The 13232-nt window shown below is 31.5% G+C and overlaps 1 protein-coding gene across 2 annotated transcripts in view; it reads left to right on the top strand.

The window, feature by feature from the left end:
- The first annotated feature begins 2911 nt into the window (after positions 1-2911).
- sas (stranded at second transmembrane protein) overlaps positions 2912-13232 on the top strand; it is a 32396-nt gene continuing 22075 nt past the window's right edge. Inside the window, exon 1 of one of the 2 annotated variants that reach the window (XM_085189025.1) lies at positions 2912-3131. The gene's annotated coding sequence lies outside the window, so the exon portion shown is untranslated. The remainder of the gene's footprint in view (positions 3132-13232) is intronic. The other variant, XM_085189026.1, reaches the window with a different exon arrangement.

Raw genomic sequence — 13232 nt, 5'->3', positions numbered from 1 at the left:
AAATAATTCCCAAAAATGAAAAAGTTTTTTTTTCAAACAAAATAAATATTGGAATATAAACATAGTTGCCTAACGCTTGTTTTACTTCCATCCCACTTAGGAACCATCCCTAACCACTTCCGTAATAAAACGACGTCGCCTTTCGATTCAGCGCTAGAGCGAAGACATTAAAATATTAATAAATAATAATTCATTCCTCGAGTGGGATCGAACCCACAAACGTCGCATTACATTCACACTCGTGCCTCTGCGCGACGACGGCCTTTCATATCAACATGCATGATTGAAATTAAAATTTCAACCGTATGATATGAGTCAGATGCAAAAAATCTTATCTGCAATCCACATACCTCGCTCGTAAATACTTCTAATAGGATATTTCCAAACACTTAACCGTTATATCCTGCTATTGTCCTCCACAATGAAATCGTAAACCACGTGAATAAATACACACAGACAGAAGTTACAATGTTTGTTTACACATGATTTCATACTTCTAAATATTATTTTTAACTTTACATATCTTCTACATCTCGTGGAGAGTGAGCAGATAGCTAGTCTGTTTACTCCGCCATGTCAATATAAGGATGTTTCTTTAAAATATGTTAATATATTTTTTGAAATAAACATCAGTCAGAAAGATATGACTTTGTTTTTGAAAGAGGAGACAAATCTACTAATGCAGGGATGTCTCACTTCGTAATCCCGTGTATATCGGGATACGCAGAGAGAACTTAGTGTTATGACACTCCGTCCTCGACTTTGAGACTTCAGCCGAATTTGAGATTTTGCGTCTTGAGTTGCGCAACCTAACTTCACATTTATATTACCAGGACAGAGTAACGAAATTATTTTTTTCCTCTAAGTGAGAATCGAACTCATTCACCTCATTAATATCTAACGCAATTTCATTCCTCCATTAGACATCTTCTATTACATTAAAAAAAATTGATAAACAGTTTTTAATCTATTATGTAGGCATAGGCGGTAAGACTTATATTTTAGCGCCTTAATTATAATCTGAAGCCTTTAAAAGAAAATACCAATACAGGTCCAAGTCAAATAAATCTGGTACAATCTAACACCTGTGATGTAAAGTAAAGAAAATATAAATCACTAGATGATTGTGAAATAAACTAAGCTATAATTAGATAATTTCTATCTTATTACTTAGAGAGTCTACGTAAGTGTTACGTCTAGAACGAGCACTAGTGAAACGTGGTAAAAGTTGAATTTTTAAATATTTATATTAAATAACTAATAACTTTGTAAAAAAAACAAGTAATTTAAGCCGTTCTGGCACAGATCGCGGCGCTGAGTTCCACAACCCAACACACTATGTCACGAAATAAACTAGTTAGTCCAAGAAAAAAAAAATATTATCACATATTTCTTTAGAGGAAATTTTTATTATGTTATTGTTATAGCCTCCATTTTTTTTTCAGTGTTAATAAACGTATAGCACATGTAGCAGGGGAGGCAGAGGGAACCTTGCACTGAGATACTCCGCTACCCACTTTCCGTCTAATTCTAGAGGCATTCCGTGATGAGTGACCGACTTCAACGCAGCGTTTAACCTCAACACCAGAGCGAAGAAATAAAAATATTAAATATTTCATTTTCTCTAGTGGGAATCAAACCTAAACCTAATAAAACCTATCGCGTACAGACACACGCTGGTACCTCTGCGCCAGGACTGGCCTCAATTCTCCAAGTTGAATATGAATTACTTATTACAAGTGCAACCTTATACTTATTAATAGCGGCGTATAATATGGCGTTTAATTTTATTTAAAAGTAAAACGTTAATTTCTTAATATTATCATAATCTTCAATTCCTATAGGTTTGATTAGGTCATCGCCATAGCAGCTAAAAAGGTGTACACCAAATATAGCATTTCTCTAAATAAGCTGTTGTAACTTTTGAGGTCGGATTTGAATCACCTATCTCCTGTTGTCAATGGTTCTACCTTGACCGACTTGCATGTCGTTGCATGCATCCTGACGAGGTGGACGTCATCGAACGTTTTATGAGTCAAAAGAAAGCCTTTAGCGTCTCCTACCATTTGTATGTAATGACGTTTATTGTTGTTATTGTCTAAAGTTTTTAGATTTTTTTCTTTATGTATTGATAATTAAAAAATATATTCAATATCCAAATATATTGAATATTCTTTTATTTTGAATAGCCAGACATAAGACAAGAGAAACGAAAAGGTAAAAATGAATCTCCACCACTCGAAAATGGAGAACGGAAGTGTCTTAATGAGAATGGAGTGTTATGACACTAGGTTCCCAGATCCTCTCTACCTACCCTTGGTATAATCGAGGCACAGAGAGCAACTAGAAAAAAATAATAATTACGTTGCTATTGAAACAACCTTGTCAAATATGTTAAAAGTTTTTTATTTTATACTTTATAGAGTATGGTACAGTATAGTCGCTTATATATGATGTAATTTTCCACTTTATTATGATAGTTATTCTAACAAGTTGTTAGCTTTACGAGAATGCTAATTATATTATCAATATTAATAAAAAAATATCTTTTGAAATGCCATTATTTTTATCGCACTATACTCTATTTAAAAAATATTTTAATAATAACCACAATCTACAATGTAAATATTGTTTGTGATTTATGTTTTTATTGTAACAATATTTATTTCTTTATTTAATATTTTATTTCTTTGTTGTGTTGTCGAGGCAAAGCGCAATGCCTATAGAATTCAGCGGAAAATATGGAAGGTAGTGTCTGAACACTAGTTTCCCTCTGCTTATTAAAAAAATAAAATTCAAATTCGACTATCCAACGAGTTATAACAGTAGAGGTTAACCAGTGCGTTTCGCCGAAGAAAGACTCGAAGGCTCGCTTTCGTTGTTTACAGGGAGAAATCTAAGACCGGTTAGCTCGTTGCCACTCCGTCAGTAACGCGCGTCGCGGGCACACGTCACTTCTGTGGCACCACCAGCCTACCACCACCACCACCGTAATATATACGTGTCAACAACCTGTATATACCTGAGAAACTTTAACGGACCAAATCGTTTTTATTATATTTGTGTTTTGTGTATTTAGTGTAGTGTTTTTTTGATTAGAAAGTTCTGAGGAGTGTTTCTGCAGGCCACCGGTATGTAATAGCGGTATTATTTAGCGTTTCCCCATTCAATGGTAGAAAGGAAGCTCGATTCGCATGTACGGTCTTTTCATTTGTGAAGTCGGTTGTTATTAGGTAGGGAAATTCTGATATAACAGGAAATGCTTTTTCTTGATACTTCTGGTTTGTTCTTTTAGTGGGGTATATAAAATGGTAATTGTTTTTTTGTTCGTATTAATTATTATTTATTATGATATCAGTATAATATATTAAATATTGAACTTAAATTTTCATTAAATTTGGTTATAAATGTGTTATAAGGTTACGGAACTTTCATATAATAGAGTTCAACGGTTTACTTTATCTGCTATGTAGAGTAATTTTTTTCAAAACGCTATTTTTTTATAAAGAATCTTTATAAGAATATTTATTTTATCAGTTAAGTTATTAAATTTAAACAAAATCTAACATTTTATAATTTAACTTAATTTTATACATGTGTAAAATTATTTTTCGAATGCTTTAGATATGCATTATAAATAACATTTTTTTTTAAACGTAATAAAAAAGGAAATAGGAATAAAGAACTTATCATACCTCAGAAAAACAAATGGCAACTGAAATTGGATATGATACCACAAACAATCTCACATGATAGAAAAAATAGATAAAAAAAATAACAACTTGGCTATCTCGGTAATGCAACTTGATCTTTTCTTCAATATAGGTTAACAAATTCCTTTCATGCAATTTAGTAATGATATATTTCTCAATTTCAAAAGCTAGCTTTATTCATATATTATGTGTATATTATATGTATATCTAAATGAAAATAATATTTAAAAAAGCAAGTTAACATATAAACATTTGGACGATTTTCAAGAGGCACCGGGTTTAAATCAAAATGTTCTGTAAAAGTACCTATGTACTACACCTTGAATGACATAAATTTCTTTTATTTCAACCTATTTTAAAAAAAAATCAACAGGTTTTTTTGCATAGCTAATATCAACATAATAAGGTAAATTAAATTCATTAATTAATTTATTTATTAGAAAAAAATTAATGAATTTAATTTACCTTATATAAATAACACCGTAGGTTTTCCTTTAAAAAACTTACATAAATATTATTATATATAGCACGCATCAATTATAGCTTCGGTAAGCATTCCGTGACCCTGGGCAGACACCTAACGGGATTATAATATAAGATACGAGAATAAGCTTATGAGGCCAGTCGTGGCGCAGAAGCACAAGCGTGGGACTATTGATGCAACAAATTATGGGTTCATTCCCCATTGGAAGAAATGAAATAATGATATACAAATTTTTCATTTTCGCCGGATTCTGGAGGCATTGGGTGATGTAACCACCACCACGTAACACACTATGCCTCCAGAATTTGACGGAACGGAACAGACGACGGGGAAAAGAAGTGTCTTAAAGCAAACGTAGTGTCTTAACACTATGTTCCCAAGTTTTTTCTACTTACGATGCTATTTATATAGCTATTCTTTTTTTAGATTTACGCCTTTTCCATATAAAGTTAGAGAAAAATCTCGTTGTAATACACTCTTGTTTTCTTTCGCAATAATTTACTTATAGTCATTATAATATACTTCATTGCCATTGTCACGGCGCAGGGGCACACGCGTGTTATTGTAAACGTGACAGGTTCTGGGTTCGATGTCCGTTCGAGGAAATAAAATATTTAATATTTTCATTTCTTCGCTTTGGTGTTGAGGCAAAGGCATTTTACATGCTATGTGCTCAAAAAACTGTTAGGTTTTAATATGTAACGTTTAAACGCGAACATCGTGTGTGAAATAAATATTGCGGTAAGCATTCCATCATTGTATAGGGCTGCTAAATTAAAGGAAAAAAAAATAGTTTTTTTTTCAGCTTATGTACTTCTACCGAATTCTGAAGGCATTGCGTGTTGAGTGGCGGATTTCAACGCCGCAGAACAATAATAATTAAGCACACTTTACAGTAATACAGTGTTTAAGCTTGTGTTTTTTCAATTTACAGTTTAATGTTAGTTATTTTAAATTATATGGAAAATGGAATATTTCTTACTTAAAACCTTATTTAAATAGTAACCCAGAGATCTCATGTCAAGCCACACTGCATAAAGAATATTTATTATAAGTTATATATAGTAGGTATAATGTAAATTCTACATATATGGAAAATGTCAATTATATGCAATTAATTCACGTCATGTTAGTGAATCAGAGGCTATTCGTGGCGCAAGTGTGTGACTGTAAACACGATAGGTTGTGCGTTCGATTCCCACTCGGGCAAAATAAATATATATATATTTGTTTATTTTAAATTAAACAAAAAAACCATTAAAACAACCACTTAGTTATAAATAACAAAACTCAAATAAATTACAATATAGCAATGTTATCTAATAATATTTTGATTTTTTTTATAATTAAGTCGAGTGGGATATTGAAATGTTAAATTTAAAAATTTACTTCCATATTAATACCTGTATTAATTAAATTATTTAAAATGTTATAGTTATGGGATGAGAATTCCAATAAAGGTATAATTAAAAAACCATTACGTCAACGTTTGATAAATCCAATCCTGTTACCATTAATACCATTCTGTTACCATTAAGATTTAAGATCATTCCGTTCGCTATTTTTTCCGTTCTTCATATTCCATTTCCTCCAATGGGAATCGAACCCACAAGCTGACGTGTTTACAGGCAAACGTGCGCCACGTCTGGCCTAAATTTAATAAAAAAACACATTTTATTTGATATATCCACTACACGCTTTACAAGATTAGTGATAGAGACTCATCACTCTGTAATCTCTTCCTCATTTTATAAAGCTGATAATGAAATGAAGCCCTGCGAGCAGAAATAGGATTACAGGAAACCTATAACTGCTTTCTTTCGTACTTTTTAATAGTGTTAAGATTAGTAAGCGATCTTTTGATAACTATTTATAGCATATAAGATTTAGAATTATTAAATCAAATAATATAATAAAATTTCACAAGAATAACATGTATAGAGCAAAAATAACTCGAAACAAGTGACTAACGCCGCGTTTTGCCTCGTTAGCTGAGCAATCAAATGAACATATTAAAGATAGTGAGACTCGAACCCGCAACCTGTGGCGTTTACAGTCAAACTCTCGTACACCTGCGCCATTACTGGCCTCAATATCATTTATCTTGAAGGCAGGTTGATATCAGGTATGAAACCTCTAAATAAAATATAAGTGATGAACTGATGACCCTCAGCTTAATTAATATGCCAGGTCGGCGACGTTAGCCGGATCAGCACGTGGTGACTGGACAGCGTATTCAAATGCAAATAAGTGAATGCCTTTACGAATTTTACTGTAAGCTCGGGTGAGCTCGATATTTTAAAATTCTTGTATGGTAGTGTTGACGTTATTGGAGATCATTTTATTTATATTATTCTAGGTTTTGAATAATATACAAAAAATATTTATCTACTTAATAGTAGCTTCAGGGTGTATCGCGCATTTACAAAGATAGAAGAAGAGGAAAGAAAAGTAAGACACTTCGTTGCAAACTCTCCGCCGATTTTACAGGCATTTCGTTTGGTACCAGAGCGATGAAATAAAAATATTAATAAATAATAATTTATTCCCCCGATTAGGAATAGAACCTACTACCGTCACGTGTATAATAAAAAATAATAATTTGTCTACTTAATACTACTCTATATATAAGTAGGCAAATAAATTAAATAATTATTTTTTATTTAATTAGTAAACCTGCCTCTTTAAGATTGAACTACTAGATTATAACCGGACCACTAAAATTTATTTCAATCTAGATGAAATGCTAAAAGTGACTATTATATTTATTTTCATAAGGATGAATATCAAAATGACGCGGTAACGAACGCGGTCGCGTAGCGACGACGGTTGTTATTAACATGGCAGAATAAATTGCATGTCAAATTAGAAAGTATTTTAATTTATTAGTATATATGTGTAATGTAATGTTATATAGCCTATAGCACTTCTGAAAAATGCAGCTTTCATACAAAACAAAAACAAAGTAAATCGGACCAGTAGATCCAGAGATCTTAGCGTTCAAACAAACAAACAAACAAACTCTTCCGCTTTATTATATTAGTACTAGCGGACCCGGACGCGGCTACGCCTGCTTGAAATATAAGAATATAATTTCTATAGAAATATAATTTCAATCTAGATAAAATGCTAAAAGTGACTATTATATTTATTTTCATAAGGATGAATATCAAAACGTCGCGGTAGCGGTCGCGTAGCAACGACGGTTGTTATTAACATGGCAGAATAAATTGCATGTCAAATTAGAATGTACTTTAAAATATATTAGTATATATGTGTAATGTAATGTTATATAGCCTATAGCACTTCTGAAGAATGCAGCTTTCATACAAAACAAAAACAATGAAAATCGGACCAGTAGATCCAGAGATCTTAGCGTTCAAACAAACAAACAAACAAACAAACAAACAAACAAACAAACAAACAAACAAACTCTTCCGCTTTATTATATTAGTATAGATTATTATATTAGGATATTCTGATTCTGTGGGCAAAAGTAAAATATGTATTTCAATATAAAAAAAAATACAGTCGAATTAATAACCTCCATTTCTTACAGAAGTGTGTCAATACAAAAAAAGGGCACCAAAGTGTCTTAATTGGGAAAGAACACTAGGTTCCCAGGTTCCCTTTGCCCACCCTGCTATGTACGGGATACAGCGTGAAGCTACAACAAAGAAATAAAAACATACGACTACCTGGTACCCAACTACCTTGCGTCATATTTGTGAGTTCTAAAGTCATAAATTGGGTATATTTTTATTAGTTCCAATTTGATTATATTACAATTGCTATATTATATAAAATTCATATTTAAACTATGCATTACAATACTTATTAATATTTACCATTTTAGAAATTCCAAAAGAAAATATCCTAAAAAGCAATTTAAGCAAATAAGTTTATTTGCTGGTAGGTACCTAAATAAGAATGTAAGAGTTAAATAATACGCGTATACGTGTGGGGCTATCATAATACTTGTATTTTGACCTCACGACCAGACCTCTCTATGGCACACACGCCATAAGCCTATACAAATTTTCAAGGACACCGCTAAAATATGAGGGGAATTAAACGCCTCTCAGATTACATTCATTTCACAGCTTAAAAATATTAGTAGGCATTTTTAATTATATATTTCGTTTAACATGCTTGAAGTTGATTATTAATTAGATTTATTATGTAGAAATAAAATATGAAATGATTGAAAAATATAACATTTTTATTTTCTTAAATTAGTTATAAAGAAATGAAGTAATTTACTATTGATGCAAGAATATGAGTAAATTTTAAATTCGTTAAAAAATTACAACAACATGTTTCAGCAAAAAATAATATAATTTTATATGAATTGTTACATTTTTGTAAAATAATCATATTCTTTACAAATTTCAAGTAAAAATGTAAAAAATCTAGAAACAGTAATATTCTCTGACACAGATGTACCTGTTCTGTATGTCTATCTTTTTCAATGGCTAAGATAAGCGATCTTCAAAGCTCACACTGTGAGGCTAAGGAAAATAAATTCAAAATATTGTAAGCTGTAATAGTAGCTATTATAATAGATTTAAGTACAAAAATTCCTTATTTTTGTTGTACTAAGTGTTTTTTAAGTAGCTGAGAATAAGCTTATCAAGTTTAGAATGTAAAAGGATCAGTAAATATTAAAGAATAACGCTACAAATAAACATGTCTTGCTCTACAGTCGGGGAATTTTAAATATTTTCTTCATATTATTAAATATATAATTTAAAACCGGTATAGAAGGGAAGTAGACAAAATGTATCGAAATTATTAAATATTATTAAATACACCAATATTTTCATTACCTCGCTCAGGTAATAAGGCAGAGAGCGGCGTTGAGTTTCACCACTCAACAAGCAATATCTCAAAAGTTCGGTGGAAAATAAGAAACGGAGAGTCATAACACTAAATTCCCTCTGTCTATCCTGTTGTGTCTAGTGCAGAATAAATGGTTAATCTGAAAAAAAAAGATAGAAATACTTATAAAGCCTTTGTAGGGGCCATCTTGTTAATTTAATCGTTGACCACTACATCATCAGTCTAATTCGTTACTTGAAACTGTGAAATCTGCAAAAAAAATGTTTTTGAAATACAAAATTTTCTTTTTCTGTCCAGGTTAGGGTGACCATAAAATATGGTTCTAGGAAACAATAAAACAATTGTAGGAATTACTTGCCTACATTATTAGAATGGTCAGAAGATGATTTCCAAGGTGCAATCCACGTCAGAGTCGTGCCTGTAGCCTGTACTAGAGTCCAGAGGTCATGGCCTGGCACTGTATAGTATACGGTTATTATTAGCATCTATAATCTATTGTTTATATATACTCTATGCCCATATTTCTATAATTTTGTATAATTTATAATTGGAATAATTCTATAATAAATAATCTGTGAATAATTCGTGTAGTTATCGTTTTAATTATTGCGAAAACTGAACAGCCATACAAATGTGTTTTAAGTTTAAAAAGTAACAGGTTATAAATACGAAATTAATGAACGATATTGCTGTATTTTAGCAGCAGCAGCAACAGAATAGCCAGAAGGAATCTAGTGATAAGACACTCCGTTCCCGTTCAGACACTACCGTTTCCCACTTTCGGCCGAACTCTGTAGGCATTACGCGTTTCTACACGCCATGCCTCCAACGTTGTGGAATTCAAGGTACCGCTTTCGCTACCAGAGCGAGAGGTAGTTAATATATTTATATTAAATATTTCATTTTCTCAAGTGGAAATCGAACCCACACCTATCGCGATTACAATTGCACGCTTGTGTCCCTACGCCACAAGTGACCTTTTTTTGCAAAATAATAAAATTATTTGGAATTCCAAAGCGGTTTTTGGTCATCACAGAATAAGTCTATAGAATTTTTCTTTACTTTCATTATAATAAAAACTCAAATATTAAAATACAAACTTAAGATAACTCAAACCAATCAATCATTCAATACTGTTTTATAAGTACACAAAAGAGTGCCGATAGGTTATCCGAGCTAAAGCACAATAGGTTACGAAATGGACCGATTGAGAAAAACCTCGCGCCTGTTAACGTGGGAACCTCGTGGTTCCCACTGTGGAAACATACTTAAAAGTGCTATTATTATTAACAAAACAAATGCATGTCTAATTGTTCAATGGGTGTACACTATTTTAATGTTTGATTACTATCTTAGGCAGTCATGGCGGAGAGGCACAAAGGTGTGACGAGTCGACGGTTGTGGACTCGATCCCCATTCGGGGGAATGAATTATTATTTATTAATATTCTAATTTCTTCATCCTGGCTCCAACCTGGCTTCACCATTTCTTCATCCTGCACTCAACGCGCAATACCTTAAAAACTCGACATAAAGTGGAGAACGAAGTGTTGTGACACTAGGTCCCTCTATTTACCGTGCTACATGCGGTATACAGCGTGAAGCAGCAAGTTTAAATATTCATAGTATTGTAGGCTAGCATTTGTTCTTTTAAATGTTTCTAATACTGTGCGGGGTAAGTAAGAGAAATATATCTGTTTTCCTAAAAGAGATTAGGGAAATATGTAATTTTATTTCTCACATTCTCATTATATCATAGAACTATTGTTGAATTTTTCGCTCATTACAGCGATCGAAGCGAATGTTGACGAGCGAAGCGATCGAACGAAGCTACCTTTGCATATTATATATAATTCGTGACACCAGATCGACAGAAATAAAATAAATACGAGAGTGTTTTTTACTCTGTTATTACTTAACGCTTCAATGCCTCTACCATTAGTGATTCAATTAAACACGCACGTCTACACTGTACTGTAGGTACGCTTCAAAGAACGATGGGAGTCAGTTTTTATCTTGTTATCTAAAATGCTTCCCGCGGAATATCTTAATAGTCAATGTAATACAACAGTAATTATTTAGATATATCAAAAATAATAGTTTGACCACAGAAAAGAAAGGAAGGAGACTGGAGTGAATTATCTCTATGTGTTTTCTGCATACTACATACACTGTACTTAACATATAATTAAACATTTAGTTACAATTAATTAATTTAACACAAGTGTGTGACTGTAACGCGACGTTCGTGGGTTCGATCCCCACTCGAGGAAGTGAAATATTTATTTACGTTTATCTCTGCGAAGCCGATTTATTTATTCTAATTTATTTATAATTTATGAAACCAATTAAAAATATTATTTATGTAGAAACATCACATAAGTTGTAATTTATTTGGAAATATTTATATCGACGTTCAACGTTAAGTATAAGGCATTATAACAAAAAAAAAAAACCAAATTATACAATTTGTAAACTAACGGACTTCAACGCTCTCACCAAAGCTGTTTCGAGAGTCTATTTATTTCATTGACCGCGTTGCTGCAGTGAGTGAACACGAATTGTATAGTAATGTATAGTTTTTTACTTATTTTTTTATTTAATTCAGCTTCACGCTGTATCCCGCACACAGCGGGATAGGCAGAGGGAACCAAGTGTTAAGACAATCCGTTACCCACTTTCTGCCGAATTCTGGAGGCATTGCGTGTTGAGTGGCAGAATTCAACATGATAAAATATGTAAAAAATATACCTTATTAAATATATTGTTAAAGTTTAATACTTTCATATATCCTTATTTGTAAACCGCTCTAAACTCTGACCTAGATCTTGAGAACGATCTTGAGATGCTGTTTTCATTGATTGATTATAATTTATGAATGAAAACGGCATCACAAGATCGGTCTCAAGATCTATCTCAGAGTTGAGAGCGGTTTATAAATACGGGCTATTGTATCTGTTTTATAATAGCAATAATTATGTTTTATTATTAAATGAGTAAATACTCATCAATAAAAACCAAAATGGTTTATGAGATTATTATATTAAAGGTATAATAGACCTCATAACCTTCGTAAAATATAATAATAAATGTAAACAGTTTCTCATGATAAAAACTAGGAAATGTTACCCAGATTAACTAGATAGATCATCAAAGTCAACCTAGTATTAAGATATTCCTTTTCTCACTTGCCATCGAATTGAATTTTGAGTGGCAGAACTTCACTTTACTTGCCAGCGAAAAAATGAAATTATTATTAAATAATAATTTAATTTCCTCTAATGGAAATCGAACCAAAAACCGTCGAACTCTAACTACGACTGGCCTCGCATTTATTCATTGACAATATCCGCATGTTATACTTAAATATACGAGTATTTCTATTTTCTTATTTGGTATTTGTGAATGTGACTAGAACAATGGCAACACTCGGTACAGCATGCGGTGGGAAGATGAAGTTCTAAAGAAATCGACCTACATTAGTGTAAGCCTAGATATATCTTGATATTTGTTAAAACTTTTCTTCTTTTAGCTTATTTAGAAAGTTATTAAATGATTTTTGTTTATTATTATATTATTTAATTAATTATTTAATATAAAAGGTTTTATTTTTGTACAGTTCCTTATCTAGAGTGGTCTTTTATAATTTGTGAAAATTATTTTATAATTATTTTATTTGGACTTAAGGGGCGCAAATATATAAAATGATTATTATATTTAACTTCAAAAAAACTCTACTTAAACGTATGATATATATAGTACAATCAATTAAAAACATATTCTTTAAATTCTTTAAATTACATATTACTATTTCATGTACTATTTTGTTTTCTTATTCTTTATATATATGATTGGAAACTTATTTCCTTTTTCTCATATATATGTGAACTGTTATTAGAAATTGTGATTTCTTCATATATATAAATGTAACTTTCTAGCAACTTGCTAGCACTATTAATATATAGAAGTAACATATGGATCTATACTTTTATTTTAAATTTTATTTAAATTCTTACTACATATATAGGTCTTTCTTACCTACTAACGAAAATAGCGAAGCAATAATAATATATTATTTAAATGAATAAATTTTTTTTCCAGCTCAAAAATAGACCTAGTTTTTTTTTTATTTCGGAGAAAAAGTCGAGCCAGGATATGTATAAGGTATACATATATACTTGTACGTTCAAAAAT

This window comes from Heliconius melpomene, chromosome 8 (genome assembly GCF_056956725.1).
Source record: "Heliconius melpomene rosina isolate 202511_hmr_F chromosome 8, ASM5695672v1, whole genome shotgun sequence".
In the NCBI taxonomy this organism is placed as follows: domain Eukaryota; kingdom Metazoa; phylum Arthropoda; class Insecta; order Lepidoptera; family Nymphalidae; genus Heliconius; species Heliconius melpomene.
The sequence above is the reverse complement of the archived record's forward strand: the minus strand, read 5'-3'. Positions and strand labels throughout refer to the sequence as shown.